The sequence below is a fragment of the Capra hircus genome, chromosome 11 (genome assembly GCF_001704415.2).
Source record: "Capra hircus breed San Clemente chromosome 11, ASM170441v1, whole genome shotgun sequence".
Classification (NCBI taxonomy): domain Eukaryota; kingdom Metazoa; phylum Chordata; class Mammalia; order Artiodactyla; family Bovidae; genus Capra; species Capra hircus.
Window position 1 is genome coordinate 44155959 of NC_030818.1, and position 15618 is coordinate 44171576.

General features: G+C 53.7%; 1 protein-coding gene across 1 annotated transcript in view; it reads left to right on the forward strand.

The window, feature by feature from the left end:
* Positions 635–15618, forward strand: part of EDAR (ectodysplasin A receptor) — a 52780-nt gene continuing 37796 nt past the window's right edge. Inside the window, exon 1 of the mRNA XM_018055299.1 lies at positions 635–861. The gene's annotated coding sequence lies outside the window, so the exon portion shown is untranslated. The remainder of the gene's footprint in view (positions 862–15618) is intronic.

Here is a 15618-nt window from a genome sequence, read left to right on the forward strand (position 1 = left end):
TAGGCATTGTATTAAAAAGCAGAGACATTATCTTGCAAACAAAGGTCCATCTAGTTGAAGCTATGGTTTTTCCTGTAGTCATGTATGGATGTGAGAGTTGGACTGTAAAGAAAGCTGAGTGCTGAAGAACTGATGCTTTTGAACTGTGGTGTTGCAGAAGGCTCTTGAGAGTCCCTTGGACAGCAAGGAGATCCAACCAGTCAATTCTAAAGGAAATCAGTCCTGAATAATCATTGGAGGGACTGATGCTGAAGCTGAAGCTCCATTATTTTGGCCACCTGATGCAAAGAACTGACTCACTGGAAAAAACCCTCCTGATGCTGGGAAAGATTGAAGGCAGCAGGAAAAAGGGACGACAGGATTTTGATGCCAATTTAGTTTTTTGCTGTTCTTGTGCCCAAAGGCTTTGCTTGTTTGAAGCAAGACCCCCGCCCCCTAAGAAAAGGGAGTCAATGATTTTATAGTTCCAAAGGTGTCTTTGGGCAGGAAGTCAGAGCAGGTGCAGTGGGCCGGAGCAGGAGTTGTCCCCCCACCCCGCGCCGCCTCCACGCCCCCGCCCAACACTGGTGGCTGCTGCAGGGAGAAGCCTCTAGAGGGCGCAGGTGAGCCCGCACGCGGGAGGCCCCAGGAGGGGACAGGCAGGCAGGGAAGAGCACGGAGTCCCGGGAGCGGAGGGAAGTGGGCTGACAGTGAGCGACCGGAGCCCAGGCAGCTCTGTGGCCGCCTGCCCTGCCAGCACCTGCTCCCTGGACACGGCCTGCAGCCACCTGTGAGCCCAGGGGCCACAACGGAACGGAGCCTGGCTTTCTTCAAGGACCATCTTCTGCTGGGATTGGAAACAGACCCCCCGGTGGGGTCCAGGTAAGGCTTATTCTTCTCTCATGGTTTCCTAAGCGATTGGGCTATGGATGAGATGGAGGTGTCACCATCCGGGACAGCCCAGGTGCATTTTTGAAATGCGTGTCATTTTTGGGTTGCGTTTCAACAAGCTTTCCCGATTACCATGCGTCTGTGCTACTGGTTCTAAGACCTGAGAGTGTTCCTTTGTTTTCAGGGAAACACCAGACACCCCATTTTGCTACTAGCTGTGTGTCTGGTGAAAGAGCTGCATCTGTGTGCTCAGCAGGTTTGGGGGCTCAGTGCTGAGAGCCTGGAGTCTCCTGGAGCCTGGAGGTGTGCTGTTCCAGGACCGTGAGCTGTGTGCAGCAGCGGGGGTCCCCAAATGTCCCCAGAGCCACCTTCCTGAATCAAGGCCAAAGTTCTGGCCCCCATGTTTTGGGGTGGGTGTGGGGACAGAGAGTGACTGGGGGGAGATACTTGTCTGGTCGCTCCGGCTGTCACTCCAGATGAGTCTCCGCTCAATACCCTGACAGCTCGGGGGCAATTAGGGTTCCCACCCCAGAGCCACTGATTCCCCATCTTTCCGCCACCGTAACTGTACCTGCTTCTCCCAGGAGGTTGGAGGTGTTGGGGAGCGGGACAGAGGGGGAGGGTCCGAGAGGGACGGTAAAGCCACAGGGGTGAGTGAGGAGGAGTGAAAGTCCCTACATCCATCAGGGGAGTTTGGCGGAGTCAGGGGTGGGGGTAATCGTGATGAGAGAGGAAGCTCAGCCCATCCTGTCTGAGGTTCTGAAGTTGTCCTGAGACACTTTGCAACTAAGGGTGAAACTGCAGCTGATTCAAATATTAAAGAGGGAAAAACCATGATGAACCAAAGGAGAAAAAAGAATCAATTCAGATAACAGAAATATTTCCTGCCCAACTCTGAGATCTCTAAGCCTTAATACCTTCCAAGTTACATCTTGACAGGGTCTGCCATAGAGAGGGCTACTCTACAAAGTTGGGGAATGGGTGTTCATCCTGACGACATCCCAGGTCCCTTGTCACCAGGGAGAGGATAGGCCCCTCCTGGGCTTGCTCAGCTGGGGTCTCTCTGCCCCTATCCCCTCCCCCAGGTGAGCCAGGCGGTGAAGGACAGTCCCATGACAGCACGTTTGGAGGGCAGTCCTGGAAGCACATGTCTTTGGAGGAAAAAGTAAATAAAATTTCCCTGAAATGTTTGAACTTCACTCTCTGATTACCATCCAGTTTCTGAAAGTAAACAAGGTATTCGCTTTGTGGAAGATTCATATTTGTGAAGTTCAGACTTGAAGGGGGCCTCGCCCTCTTCCCTGGGTGTCAGCGTGTAACCCCAGCCCCTCATGCAGCTCTGCCATGCACAGTCCTAGTCTGACCCCTACATCCCAGGATGTAAACCCCACCAGCTCTTTTAACTGGGGGCATCCTCCTCCCATCAAAATTCCTGAGGTCCCCAAGGACAATAGATGGAAGACAGGTCACCCAAGTTTTCTTCCTAACTTCTGCAGTTTGCAAAAAAATGAAGTTCGTTCTCAAGGAAATGCCCAGGAACCCAGCTTCAAAGACTCAGGTAAACCTGAAATTCAAACACAGAAGCTGTAAACAGGATGGCATGTTGGAAGCTGGCCCAGTGTTGAAGTGCTCAGCCGGCGGTCCCCTCCTGGCCCCCGGGTCCTGCCTGCACGCCTCCCGAGCTTCCCTCTGGGGCTTGCTTTCCTCAGTTGTCCCGGCCGACACCTGCCGGCTCCTGGCTTTGATGCTCTTCGAGACTCTGCTCAGGTAATTCTGCCTGCCAACAGCATTGTTAATTAACTTGCATTAAGCTCACTTAGTGCATTAGATCAGTTAGGAAACAAAGGTGGAGGCCCTCTGTCACAGTGAGGATGCTGTCCGCCGTGCGCTCACACGTGTGGGCTAGAATTTTATTCAGTCTCAAATTTTATTGCCTGAAATAAAGCGAGGGATAATGAACATGTGGGCACTTAGCCTCTGCTCTGCGTTTCTACACTTCACACTTTCACGCTTGTCTTCTCTGCTTTTCAAACAAGGGAATCAAGGCCTAGAGGGGAAGGGATGCCCGGCCACAGGGCAGGTGACGGTGTGACCCCAGAGTGGCTGGGGGTGGAGCACGGGCGCTCAGGCTCCTGCTGCACATCTTGCAGGTGGAAAGTTGGCAGAGATTAGACCTACTGCCGCTGCCTCTGTGGGGACGAGCCGAGAGGGTGCCAGACACCCCAGGCACACCCCTCAGGTTCAGGGTCGTGTCAGCCCCAACATCCCAGGTAAGAAAGGTCAACCTCAAGTTCAGGGCTCGTGTCACCCTTGACACTATGCATTATCTCAGGGAGCTGCCCCCACAACTATTTGGTGACAGAGGAAAGCAAGATGCAAATGAGGTGCGGCTGTCTCTCTGCAGTGCAGACAGGTGACCACAGGGATTTCAGGCGATTCAGTCTGATGATTCTAGCAACAAAGAAAGGTATTCACATGGCCCTGGGGTTCAGGCCTGGCCTCTGTCAGCAGGAACAGTGAGACAGCTCTGCACTGAACTCCTCTCTAGGGTCTGTCCCAGGAGCAGAGTTGTTACCCTGGGTGGGTGATCCCACCGAGGTCGGAGCTCAGGAGAAACACAGCCAGGATCTCGGGGCAGGGTGGGCCTGGCCTGAGAGTGGGTGAGGGATCCTATCCCCCAAGGCGGCTTCAGTGCCCCTCGAGAGTGGAGGGCGCTCAGTGATAGTGTCCACAGTGGGTGGTGGGTGGGATATTTCGAATCAGAGAAAGGTCGCTGGCAGTTCTAATCCCACTGTGGGGTAGATCCCATTGGCAGAGCTACCCCTCTGGGTTCGGAGACTTGGTGCTCCTTCAAGCCTGGTGCCCGGTCATCCAGGGTGGGAAAGGCAGATACCAGGGGCCCCAGAAATGCCTGGAGTCCTGGGTACAGAGTTCTCGGAGAACTCTGTCTCCAGCAGACGGGTCCAGCAGGATGGTGGTGCCGGGGCTTCCATGGGGAAATGCACTCAGGTGAGAGGGCAGCCGTGACCCACTCCCCTGAGTCCGGTCCCCAGTCACTCACAGGCCATGCCCTGTAGTTGGCGAGGTTGTGCACAGCTGGGAAGCCCCTCTCCCGATGGGCGGAGCTGCCATCACTGTGCTCGGAAACCCTGCTCAGCTGTGCTGTTTCTAGATCTTTCACGGCTGACACATTTCAGAGGCTGGATATAGCGATTGCAGGGTGAGCCCAAACACTGAAATAAGACAGTAGTCGCCCGAAAACAATAGGGAGAAAATTCTGCCAACAGTGCCTTAATCCTGGCATAAAGCACTTTCTCAGGACGTGAAGACAGACACGCAAATTCAGATTACAGACACAAACCGAGAGGCCGTGGTTTGACAGCTGTTGGGCCAAATCTTTCCCACTAAAATGTCCATGATGCTGTATTTCCAGTTCCATAGTTCTTAAACTTTGCACCCAAGAGAGAGAAGGTAGGATTTCATGGCGGATTTAGTGCGTGTCTCGTTGTTGTGGTTGTTCAGTCTCCGAGTGTGTTGAATGTTCGTTTATTCATCTGACAAATCTTTTCTGAGCACTGGCTAGGGTGCAGGCACTGCCCTGGGACTGGAGACACGGTGCTCCACGGGTGGTGGTGGAAATGCCCACGCTTCGGGGTGCTGGCCTCCTAGCAAGGAGAGCGGAGCCGCAGTCCAGACACAAAAATGGCACTTCAGTAAACCTTGGACCAGGAACAAACACACAGATGGGCAGAGAAGAGCCTGCGTCAGAGTGAGGGCCCCTCCTGAGCAGTACAGTCTGAGGGGTGGCCAGGTGGGGGTGCACCTGAGACGCCCCACCCCAGCAGGAAGGTAGTGTGGCTACAGCTGACGGAAGAGGGGGAACAGGAGATAAGGGGAGACTGAGGCTGGAAGGAGCAGGGCTGGAGGCCACGGCTGCCTTTGCTGAGGGCAGTGGGAAGGCAGACTAAATGGTACAGTGTCATTCTGAGACCCTCGGTGCCCACAGCAAGGCCAGAGAGTATATGTGAAACCCGCCCCCAGGAGTCAGTCTGCAGGTAGCCTCTTTCTGAGGACCCTGGTGGGGCTGGTGGGGCTGGAGGCAGTTGGGCTTTCAACCCAACATTGGCTCTCTTAGAAATTAACAATGACAAAGGGGCCCTTTCTGAGAAAATGTTTAAAGATTTCAACTTGAAACATGCTTACATTTTTTAAAGTTTCAAACTGGAAGGAAACACTTAACATTCCTGTAGAGACAGATATATGGCCTTCCACCCTTCACAGCCGGACCAGATGCTCCCAGTCAGCCCAGAGCTCCTCACGGCTCCACTCGCGTGCTCTCCTGGAGAGATGGGGACACATTTCCTAGCACTGGGGGAGAGACAGAGCTGGGTGGACAGAGCAGTGCCCTGATGGGTCAGTTTGGAAGCCTCCTCCTCCGTCCAGGGAGCTTTTGGGGAACTGAGTCAGGGGGGGTTAGCGCCCAGCTGGTGAGTCAGAGCTGCTTCTGTCCATTGTACTTGGCCCTTGAGGAGTTAGGAGAACTTGGCTGCTTGGCCCAGCCAGCAGGTGGACACTGGCATCTGGCAGGCGTAAATTTTCTCCCAAGCAACAGGACCATGGAAATGGATTGGGCAGGAAGTCATCCTAGAGGAAGGGTCTCTGGGGTGCCCAGGGCAGTGAGAGCTCACAGACAGGTCCTGAGGATGAGCTGGGGGTGGGGGGTGAGGGGCTCGTCCACTTGGCATCCGGTCAGCCCTCTGATGGTACCAGAGACCATGGCGAGGGATGGGATGGATGCAAATGTCTATTGGTTGGGGTGGTTTTGTTGACCTTGTAGATGTTGTTTATGGTTTTAATAGTTTGTATGAGGCCTGTGTTCTTACCTAATGAACATCACATCAGTCCCAGAAAAGCCCTAATTTTAAAAAATATTGAAATATACTTTCTCAAAGGCCCATCATGACTCTCAAGGTCCATTTTCTTTAAGAATTAGTTCTTAATAATGGCTCAGAGTGGCTGTTCCTAAGACTTCCTGCCCATAAAATGAAGAAAATCTCTCAGAATGCATACTCCAGGGCCGTTTAGACACTCAGTCCTCTGCAGAAAGCTGGCATCTCCATGAAGGGAAGACCCAAGTGGGAAGAGGCCAGGGAGATAAATCGTCCAACCCATGTCTTTTAATTTCAGCAGAACCTCTTTAAATTTCAGCTCATTCTTTAGGGGGATTTGGAGAGAGAGATCCGTCCCTAAGATGTGCAAACACACAAAAGATACCTGATTTACCCCAGTGGCTCCGGCAGGCCCAGCCCTGTCCCCATGACCCCAAGGTCTGAGCAAATGACTTCATGCCCTGTTAGCAACCATTTAAGCCATTTTGCTCCTCATTTACAGTCAGAGGAAACCAAGGCAGAATGTCCCTGTGACTGGGGACGTTCAGTTTTAAGTGGACTCTTAAAGGGGCTTCCCAGGTGGCGCAATTGGCAAAGAATCTCTTGCCAATGGAGGAGATGTGGGTTCGATCCCTGGGTCAAGAAGAACCCCTAGAATAGGAAATGGTAGCCCACTCCAGTATTCTTGCCTGGGAAATCCCATAGATAGAGGAACCTGGTGGGCTATAGTCCATGCAGTTGCAAGAGTCAGACACGACTGAGAAAGCACACAGGTGTTAAAAACCCAGAAACCACACTTTCTCTCAAACTGCTGCCTGTCAGTCTCCAGCTTCAAGTTTCCACACAAAAATCATCATCCAAACAGACCACACGCGGGTCTCAGCTCTCACTTCACGACTGGGTGGGATGTGGGGGCGGTGCTTGAGAATATTATTACCCTGATGGCTTTCCCAGTTGTTGCTTTTGAAGGCAAATATTTATTTTGTGACGATTGCAAAAGTCAGAACAGCAGAATGTCGGCCTCTACTTATGTTTACAAAATCAACAGGATTGAGACACCGACAAACACGCATTCATGTGCCTTAAGGAGCTGGCTGTGTACCTCCTGCGGCATCAGTTAATCAAAGAAGGGCCTCTGGAGGTGCAGGCCTCCTGCAGCGAGCATCCTTCCGCCCATCTCCCGGGTTCTCAGTAGGAGCCTGGACGGTGCAACTGGGGCCGTCCTTCCTGTTACCTGAAGAACGCTCCTTGGGGCCTCAGTGGATGCTTTCTTATGCTCTGAATTTTGCTGAAGGTTTTGGAAGAGGATCTAAAAGAAAAAGAAGGCCTGACTTCTGTTCTCATGGCTCATAGGATGGAAAGAATGAACCAGCACAAACAGTCTCACAGGGGCTTCCCAGGTGGCTCAGTGGTGAAGTATCTGCCGGCCAGTGCAGGAGACGTGGGTTTGATCCCTGATCCGGGAAGAATCCACGTGCCACTGAGCAGCTAGGCCCGTATGCAACAACCACTGAAGCCTGTGTGCCTAGAGCCTGTGCTCTGCAAGGAGAGAGGCCACCACAATGAGAAGCCTGAGCACCACAAGGAAGAGCAGCCTCTGCTCACCATGCCTAGAGAAAAGCCCAGGCAGCAGTGAGGGCCCGACACAGCCAAAAATAAACATAGCCACCTCCCCACACGGCACAGCGGTGAAGAATCCACTGCCAGCGCAGAAGAAGCAAGAGATGCGCGCCGTCCCTGCGTCAGAGCCACCCCCGGGAGAAGGAAATGGTAGCCCACGACAGCATTCTTGCCTGGGAAGTCCCACGGACAGAGCAGCCTGGCCGGTTACAAGCCATGGCGTGGCAAAGTCAGATACAACTGAACACACACGTACACACCTTAAAACAAAATGAAAACCAGCCTGACAGTTGCACAAACAAGAGGACAGAGTCCTGTGGGACTGGACAGTGGGGTCCACCAGCCACCCTGTGCTGTGGCCATGCCCTCTCTGAACATGGGGGCTCCCTCTGGTCTGGAGCAGGTGCCTGGCATGCAGTTCAGTTCAGTCACTCAGTCGTGTCCGACTCTTTGCTACCCTGTGGACAACAGCACGCCAGGCTTCCCTGTCCATCACCAACTCCTGGAGTTTACTCAGACTCATGTCCATCGAGTCAGTGATGCCATCCAGCCATCTCATCCTCTGTTGTCCCCTTCTCCTCCTGCCTTCAACTTTTCCTAGCATCAGAGTTTTTTCCAACGAGTCATTTCTTCGCATCAGGTGGCCAAAGTATTGGAACTTCAGCATCAGCCCCTCCAGTGAATATTCAGGACTGATTTCCTTTAGGATTAATGGGTTGGATCTCCTTGCAGTCCAAGGGACTCTCAAGAGTCTTCTGCAACACCACAGTTCAAAAGCATCAATTCTTCGGCACTCAGCTTTCTTTATAGTCCAACTCTCACATCCACACATGACCACTGGAAAAACCATAGCTTTGACTAGACAGACCTTTGTCAGCAAAGTAATGTCTCTGCTTTTTAATATGCTGTCTAGGTATATTGTCTTGCTCTTCCAAGGAGCAAACAAGCGTCTTTTAATTTCACGGATGCAGTCACCATCTGCAGTGATTTTGGGGCCCCCCAAATAAAGTCTGTCACCCTTTCCATTGTTTCTCCATCTATTTGACATGCAGTAGGTGCCCAAAAAATGTTTATATGAAGCAACCTTTTCTGGACACTGATTGCCTTCCAGGGTTCCCCTCTCATTCACTCTGTGAAATTGGGTGCCATCACTCCTTCCTGGATGCCCAGCGGGGGCTCAGGGGTGAGGGACGCCCAGGAGCTCATCCTGCTAAGTGGCAGTGTCCCTCCCCCGGTTCCTCTAGAGGGCAGATCAGGGAGTGAGGCAGCAGCTGCAGATTAGATGGAAATTTAAGTTTGTATCATAACCGTTTCAGGAGTGGGGCGAATTGGAGAGATTTCTAAAGCCCTGGATGGGCTGAGCACAAGATCCTGGGGCACGCCCCTGCCGGCTGGGCACCAGAGCCCAAGAGAATGTGGCTTGGGGCAGGTACCCCGAGGAGGATGGGGCAGGGTGGGCGAGCCCCACGGAGCGTGGTGCCTGTCTGCCCCCGCCCATGACGCTCCAGCCTCCTGCTGCCCCACCCCCCACCTCGACCCACAGGGGCTTCATCTGCTGTTCTCCTGCCAATGAGCTCTTGCCCAGGACGTCTGTGTCTCCTTTACCCCTTGGGTCTCTGCTACCCACCACCTGATCACAGAAGCCCTCCCCGGCCACAGTCCATGTAAACTCCTTTGTAAGCCACGCTCACACAACACTGCATAAACGTCCCCATTGGAGTGTGAGCCCAGCCCTGTCATGTGATCAGAGTCTGTCTGGAGACTGGGGTCACAGCAGGGCGTGGGGTGGGTACTTTGCCACTACCGGAGGGAGGCTTCCTCCTGGGCCCTCAGGGAGGAGGTTTTGGATGTGACTGTCCTGAGAACCCCGATCTGTCTGGAATCACTGAAGCACGTTGAGGGAGAAGATGGAAGGAGCTCAGGTTAAAGAACAACCAGGAGCCAGCCAGCCTGGGCCTCAGATGGAGAACACGGGGCAGCTGGGGACAGACATTGATAGTGGGCCCGCACAAGGACTGCGATATCCCATCCCATGGCCTGCCCACTGTCAGGAAACACGGTCAGAATAAACTCCAGGACTTCCCTGCTGACTCTGTGGTAAAGAATCCGCCTTCCAGAGCAGGAGACACGGGTCCGATCCCTGGTCGGGGAGGACCCCACGTGCCGAGGAGCAGCTAAGCCTGTGCACCGCGACTGCTGACGCCTGCGCACCCTAGAGCCTATGCTCCGGACCTTGCAGTGAGAAGCCCGAGCACCACAGCCAAGAGTAGCCCCGCTCGCCAAGCTAGAGAAACGCCCGAGCAGCAGCGAGGACCCAGAGCAGCCAAAAGTAAACAAATAAATCTTTAAAAAAAACCGAACTCTGCTCGAGGGACCAGTGGTCCTCAGGGTGAGAGCACCAGCTCCTCCCCAGCCGGCCAGGCGCTGATGACCACTGAGCGGCATCCCCCAGTGCTGACGTGTCTCCCCCTGACCCCGACCCACCCAGGGCTCTCTCCACCCTTCCCTCCCGGTGCCCTCCTCACTGCTGGTGTTTTGGACAAATCGCAGCTCTGGCCTCAGAATTCCGGGCAGGGAGGGGGTGTTGCCTTACACGCTCTGTTCCTGGGGTGCCGTGTTTAAGATGCACATGCGGGAAATGCAACAGCCAAGCAGCTTGGGATGAGGCAGGGACCAGGCTGGGAGGTGGTGGAGTAGGGCCTCCTGTGGCGCCAGCGAAGGGGGCAGACAGCAGCCAAAGGCAAGCGGCCAGCCTGGCTCTCAGCCTCCCGGCTGGACAACCCCTTAGCCAACAGCCAGGGAGTTGTGTCTGTCCTAGGAGTTGAGTTTAGTTCTCGGGGAGGAAGATGAACAAATGCACGAGTCGGGGGCAGGGGGAGCCTTCACAGCCTGGATGGCTCAGCCTCCAGGAGCTTCGGGTGAACCTGTTTCCTCATCATGGGGCATCATTTTGGGGCTGGCGCTTCTCGGCTTCAGGAAGCAGCAGACACCTGAGCCCCCTTGGAGATTCAGTGTCTGCTCAGCACGTATCCCACCCCTGCTGAAAACCCCCGAGGGTTAATGGTTTCCTTTTGGAAAACTTTCAAATTGTGTTCATTTGCGTTTACAATATCTGCTTCCTTCAGCTCTGTGTGTGGATTATTCTCCTGTTGGGTTTAATTTAACCCAGTCTGCAGCTGTGCTAACAAATTCGCTGATGCCCCCTGCTTCCAGACGGCTTTTTCTGTCTTTTCTCTGGCTTTACATCAAGAGGCCACACTGAAAGCCTCCAGCATCGGAACTTCTGCTTGGCATTCCTACTGCTTCAAAATCCATTTCCTGTGGCCGCGCTTCACTGCGTCTCAGATTCTAACCAGCTAATTTAATATTTACTAGCCAAAGTTAATGATTTATAAAAATCACTGCTAAAAGCAAACAGTGCTCGTTCTCTAAAGCTCTCCATCCTTCGTGGGAGGATCTGCATGTTTCCCACACGTGAAGGTACCTCGGAGGCCTGCTCGGCACAAAATGTGAAACTGAGTCTTTAAGAAAATATCACAAATGTGCAGACTTACAAAGACCCCAGAACCAGCCAGTTGATCTTTTGGTGATTTTGAAAATGACCTTCTTGTATTTAATGAGACTTAGGAGAGAGCTGGGCCTCTCTGGGGGCTCAGGGGTAAAGAACGTGCCTGCCAATGTAGGAGATGTGGGTTCGATTCCTAGGTCAGGAAGATCCCCTGGAGGAGGGCATGGCAACCACTCAGTATTCTTGCTTGGAGAATCCCATGGACAGAGGAGCCTGGTGGGCCATAGTCTGTGGAGTTACAAAGAGCCGGACATGTCTGAGCGACTAAATGACAACAGAAGAGGCCTGGCCACTTAGTCAGATGGTGACTGTTGGGAACTGCAGAAGTGTAAGGGGTATCTGGCCCTGGGACGGGTGTGTTTTAGGCCATAAACACACCTCCTAAACCCTGCCTGGATCCATCTGTATCCTGAAAACCAGTAATGTGTATCTAGGAGATACTTAGCTCTTCTCAGAGCAGACAGAGGCCAGCAGGCCTCCCCTGGACATGAGGTCATGACCCCCAGGCAGCCCTGCAGAGACGCCTGTCCCCAGGAGGGGAAGACGGTGCCCTGCAGCCTGGGGTGACAGGACGACAGTGGCTGGAGATCCTGGATGAAACAGGCTCCTTGAGGGTGTGGGTCCACGATGCCCTAAACCCCGTCTAGGTCAGAATTCACTCCTGCAGTGCAGTGTGAGGCCTGCATCCAGTGAGAGCTGAGAGCGTGATTAGCTTGTGTGAGTGAGGCTGAGCAAGAGAAGGTGGTCCTCCCTCTCAGCCCAGGGAGGCCTCCTGGCCTTTCACAAACACCGAAGGCCCTGCCGCCCTCAGCTCAGACATCGCGTGTTAGTGAGAGGGTCTTCCCGTGAGAAAGCACGGAGCCCACCGTAACACCTATTTAAAGAATCGTCAGGACTGCCCTGGTGGCCCGGTCATTAAGAACCCGCCTGCCAATGCAGAGGACGTAGGTTCATCCCTGATCCAGGAAGATTCCATGTGCTGGGTGCCAGCTAAGCCTGTGCCCCATAGCTGCTGAGCCTGTGCTCTAGAGTGCATGCTCTTCAACAAGAGAAGCCACCGCAATGAGAGGCCCACACGCCGCAACTAGAGAACAGCCTCCACGTGGCACAAGCAGAGAAAGCCTGTGCACAGCAACAAAGACCCAGCACAGCCAAAAAAAACTTTTTTAATAAAAAGAATAATCAGAAAGGGCATGTTCTTCAAGGATTCAGATGTGAAAGGCCACTAGACCTCTTGGGGAGGCTCTGGGCAGAGCTCTGGGCCGTGTCCATTCACCTCGGCTCATCCACCTGCAAACGTGAGGACAGTCCCACAAGAGACAACGTCCACTCCCCCTGTCACCACACAGCTGCCCCCCAACCGAGCTCCTTCCCTGGGTCAGCTATGGGCATGTCGGCCCTTTCCAGCCCCTCGCTGACCCAGCCTCCAATAAAGGAACTGGAGCTCCCGGAGATGCAGCTCACCCAGGGCTGATGTGATGAGATGAGCTCCCAGGAGGGGTCCTGGAACAGCTAGGGGACCACAGGAAAAGGCAGGGAGAGGTGATCAAGCATGGACATTGGTAATAACCATGGGGCGCCAACACTGGCTCATCTGCTGAGACAAACACATCTACTAATAGAAGGTCTCAACAGAAGGGACTCGAGCTGTGAGACACACCCCAACTCTGCAGTGTTTGCTGCAGAGTTTTCCCAGAGGTCTGAATCTCTTCTACAGTAAGAAGTTTTAGTGAAAACCACTTCTTTAGACTCAGTTCTGTCCTCCATCCTGAGCCACCTCCCAGAACTGGTAGAGCACCCCCCTTCCCACCTCTGGGAGCTGAGCTGCCTCCCTGGCTCCTGGACGACAAGCAGTGATGGGAGGGCCTGGGGCTCAGAAGAGACCCCAGTGTCCCTCTGCTCCCCACATGGACTCTGGGAAGGCTCCTCACCGCCTTGATTTCCTCTGTAAACGGAAGTCACAGCTCCCAGCTCGGGGGCCCCATGACTCAGCACACGCGTGTGGAGTGGTGTGAACCCATGTGTGTCCCTGTGAGACCCCCCACCTCCTTATTACCTGGGGATTACCAGTGGTTGCTTGTCACCCTGCAGCCCAGGAAGAGGGTGGCTGAATGGTCACTTTGCACGCTAGCACCCTGGCTCCCCGCTGGCCTCCGTGGGAGCAGATGGGGTGGACTGAGGGCCCAGGCCCCTCCCTGCAGGACGCTATCAGACCACGAGCATGAAGGGCAGCCAAGTTTGCAGCTCCAAGGAGGACAGCTCCTGGTGTTTGGGGTCTGTGTGTGGCCGGGGATTCTGACAGGCCCTCTGCAAACACACCCTCGCGTCCTGGGTAAGTCAAGGAGCGGCTACCTGCAGGGTGGATGGTGCAGCACCTGCTCACTGCTGGGGCTCAGGTCCTGAGGACCCTGGAGGCCGAGCCCCACTCACCCTCCCCAGCCACCTTGCCCCTGGTCACCCTTCTCGCCCTCCTGGAGGGCGCTCAGATACTACTCGTTGGCAGATCAGCCATGTGCTATCAATTCACTTGTTTTCAGTTTAATCAAGCTCTCACTCTGGTCCTGCCACAGCCACGAGATGGCAGAGGGGGAAAACCCACCCCTTTGTTCAGACACTGGTTTGGCAGCTCTTGGCCTACGGGGCCAGATGCCCTGTTCCTGAACCAAGCCCATGGGCTGTGGTCTGAGGAGACAGATGAGTCAATCTGCTTTACTAAACAGTAGTTATTTCCACAGAGAAAGAAAAGAATTTTCAAACCTGTTACTCCTATTTGTTCAGTCTTGTAGTCTATTCCCAAAACGAAACTTCTATTGTTCAATAAGCCTGCTGTTACTGGAACCATTAACAAATCAAAGTGCATTTCCTGAACTTATTTTAATGTGTTGAAGGCAACACATGATGCTACAAGCTTGGTTTTCAGAGTCTGTGGTGGTGGTGGTTTGGTCGCTAAGTTGTGTCTGACTCTTGCGACTCCGTGGACTGTAGCCTGCCGGGCTCCTCTGTCCATGAAGTTCTCCAGGCAAGAATACTGGAGTGGGTTGCCATTTCCTTCTCCAGGGACCTTCCCAACCCAGAAATTGAACCCAGGTCTCCTGCACTGCAGGCAGATTCTTTACTGACTGAGCTATGTGGGAAGCCACTTTCAGAGTTGGAACAACCAGAGAGCTTTCTGCACAATTAGGGGGTGAATACTGCTTTTCTGTCTTTCACTTCCCGTTTGACTTTCCTCTTGTGTGTGTGTATAGTGTATGTCACAGCATAGTAGGTAGAGTCTGGGACACACACACATGGTGCTTTCTCAGTCTAACACTGGGGACCTGCCCTGGAAAACAGGTTGGTGCCCGGGGTCAAGTCCATTCCACCTCGGGTGTCCCTGTGCCTCTGAATCACCTGGGAACTTGATCAAAAGGCAGATTCTGAATCAGGCTGGGGGGTGTTCACCCTGCTAACGGGTGATGCTGGGATGGCTGGTCTACAGACACGTGCTGAGCAGAGCACAGGCTCAGGCCCTAACCTGCAGGAAGCTGCAGGCCCAGGGACCCACTTGGAGGTGGTGTGGCCTGAATGCCAGACTGAGCGGGAGCCTCTCAGTCCACTGCTGTGTCCAGAGCTGGAGTCTGGGTTGCTCTGGCACTTCAGGCCCTCCCACATCGTGAGTTCAGTGTTCTTTAAAAAGTTGGTATTTCGATAAACACCCAGAATATCAGGCTTTAGGGTCACCCAGCATGGGGTAAAGTCCCCGACCCACCAATACTTAGTTGCTATGACCTGGGACACCTGTGTTTCCATGACGCCAACTGAAGCTTTGCCCCCATGCTGGTTCCTGGGATCCAGAAGGGATGTTCCCTTGGGCACTCGGTACAATGCCCAGGGAGAGAAAGCCGGGCTGGGGCCTCTTCACCCAAACCTGGGATGCTCCGCGTGTGGGGCTCAGGGCTGGCCCCAGCCTCTCGTACATTCGCCCCACGTGGGAGCCACTGTGCACACCCTACTTGCCTACAGGCGGGCTCCTCTGACGGGACTCCATCTCACTCATCTCTGTCTCCATCCTTTGACTCAGGGAATTTGCTGCGCTAGCTCACATGCTTCCGTGAAGAGAATTTATCCCTTGGGCTCTTAAGTTACCTCCTAGAAAATCCGCACATTAAACCTTCGAAAAAACAGAAATCCACAGTTTTCCCCAGTGTCTGTGTCCTTGGAAGCCTTGAGGAAAAGGGGGGAGGAAGTTGGTTTGAAGTAAAATTGAGGCAATTACAGGATCAAAAGCACGACTTCGTCTGCAGACACTTTTGCTGCGCCCTCAGCGCCTAATCCTTTTCAACTTTTATAACCACCTTGTTTGGCGGAAAAATCAGGAAGTCACTTGTCGCCCAGGACTGTAATAAGCCTCTTTGATAGTAAAAAAAAAGGATGAAAAGACAAGCAAGAAACCCATAAACACTAACTTTGAAGACCAGCAAACAGGAGGCCCCTCCCCGCAACCCCCGCTATCCCTACCCTCCCAGCCAGCAGACCCTTGTGTGCTGGCCCCCAGCACGTTCACCGCAGCCTCAGGCAGCACTGAGTCCTGAGCAAAAGCAAAGTCTACCTTTGATATTCTTAATCCCCACCCCCTGGTTTTCTCTGTGAAATATGAACCCACAACTGACTATGGCACAGACTGGGTCTCAG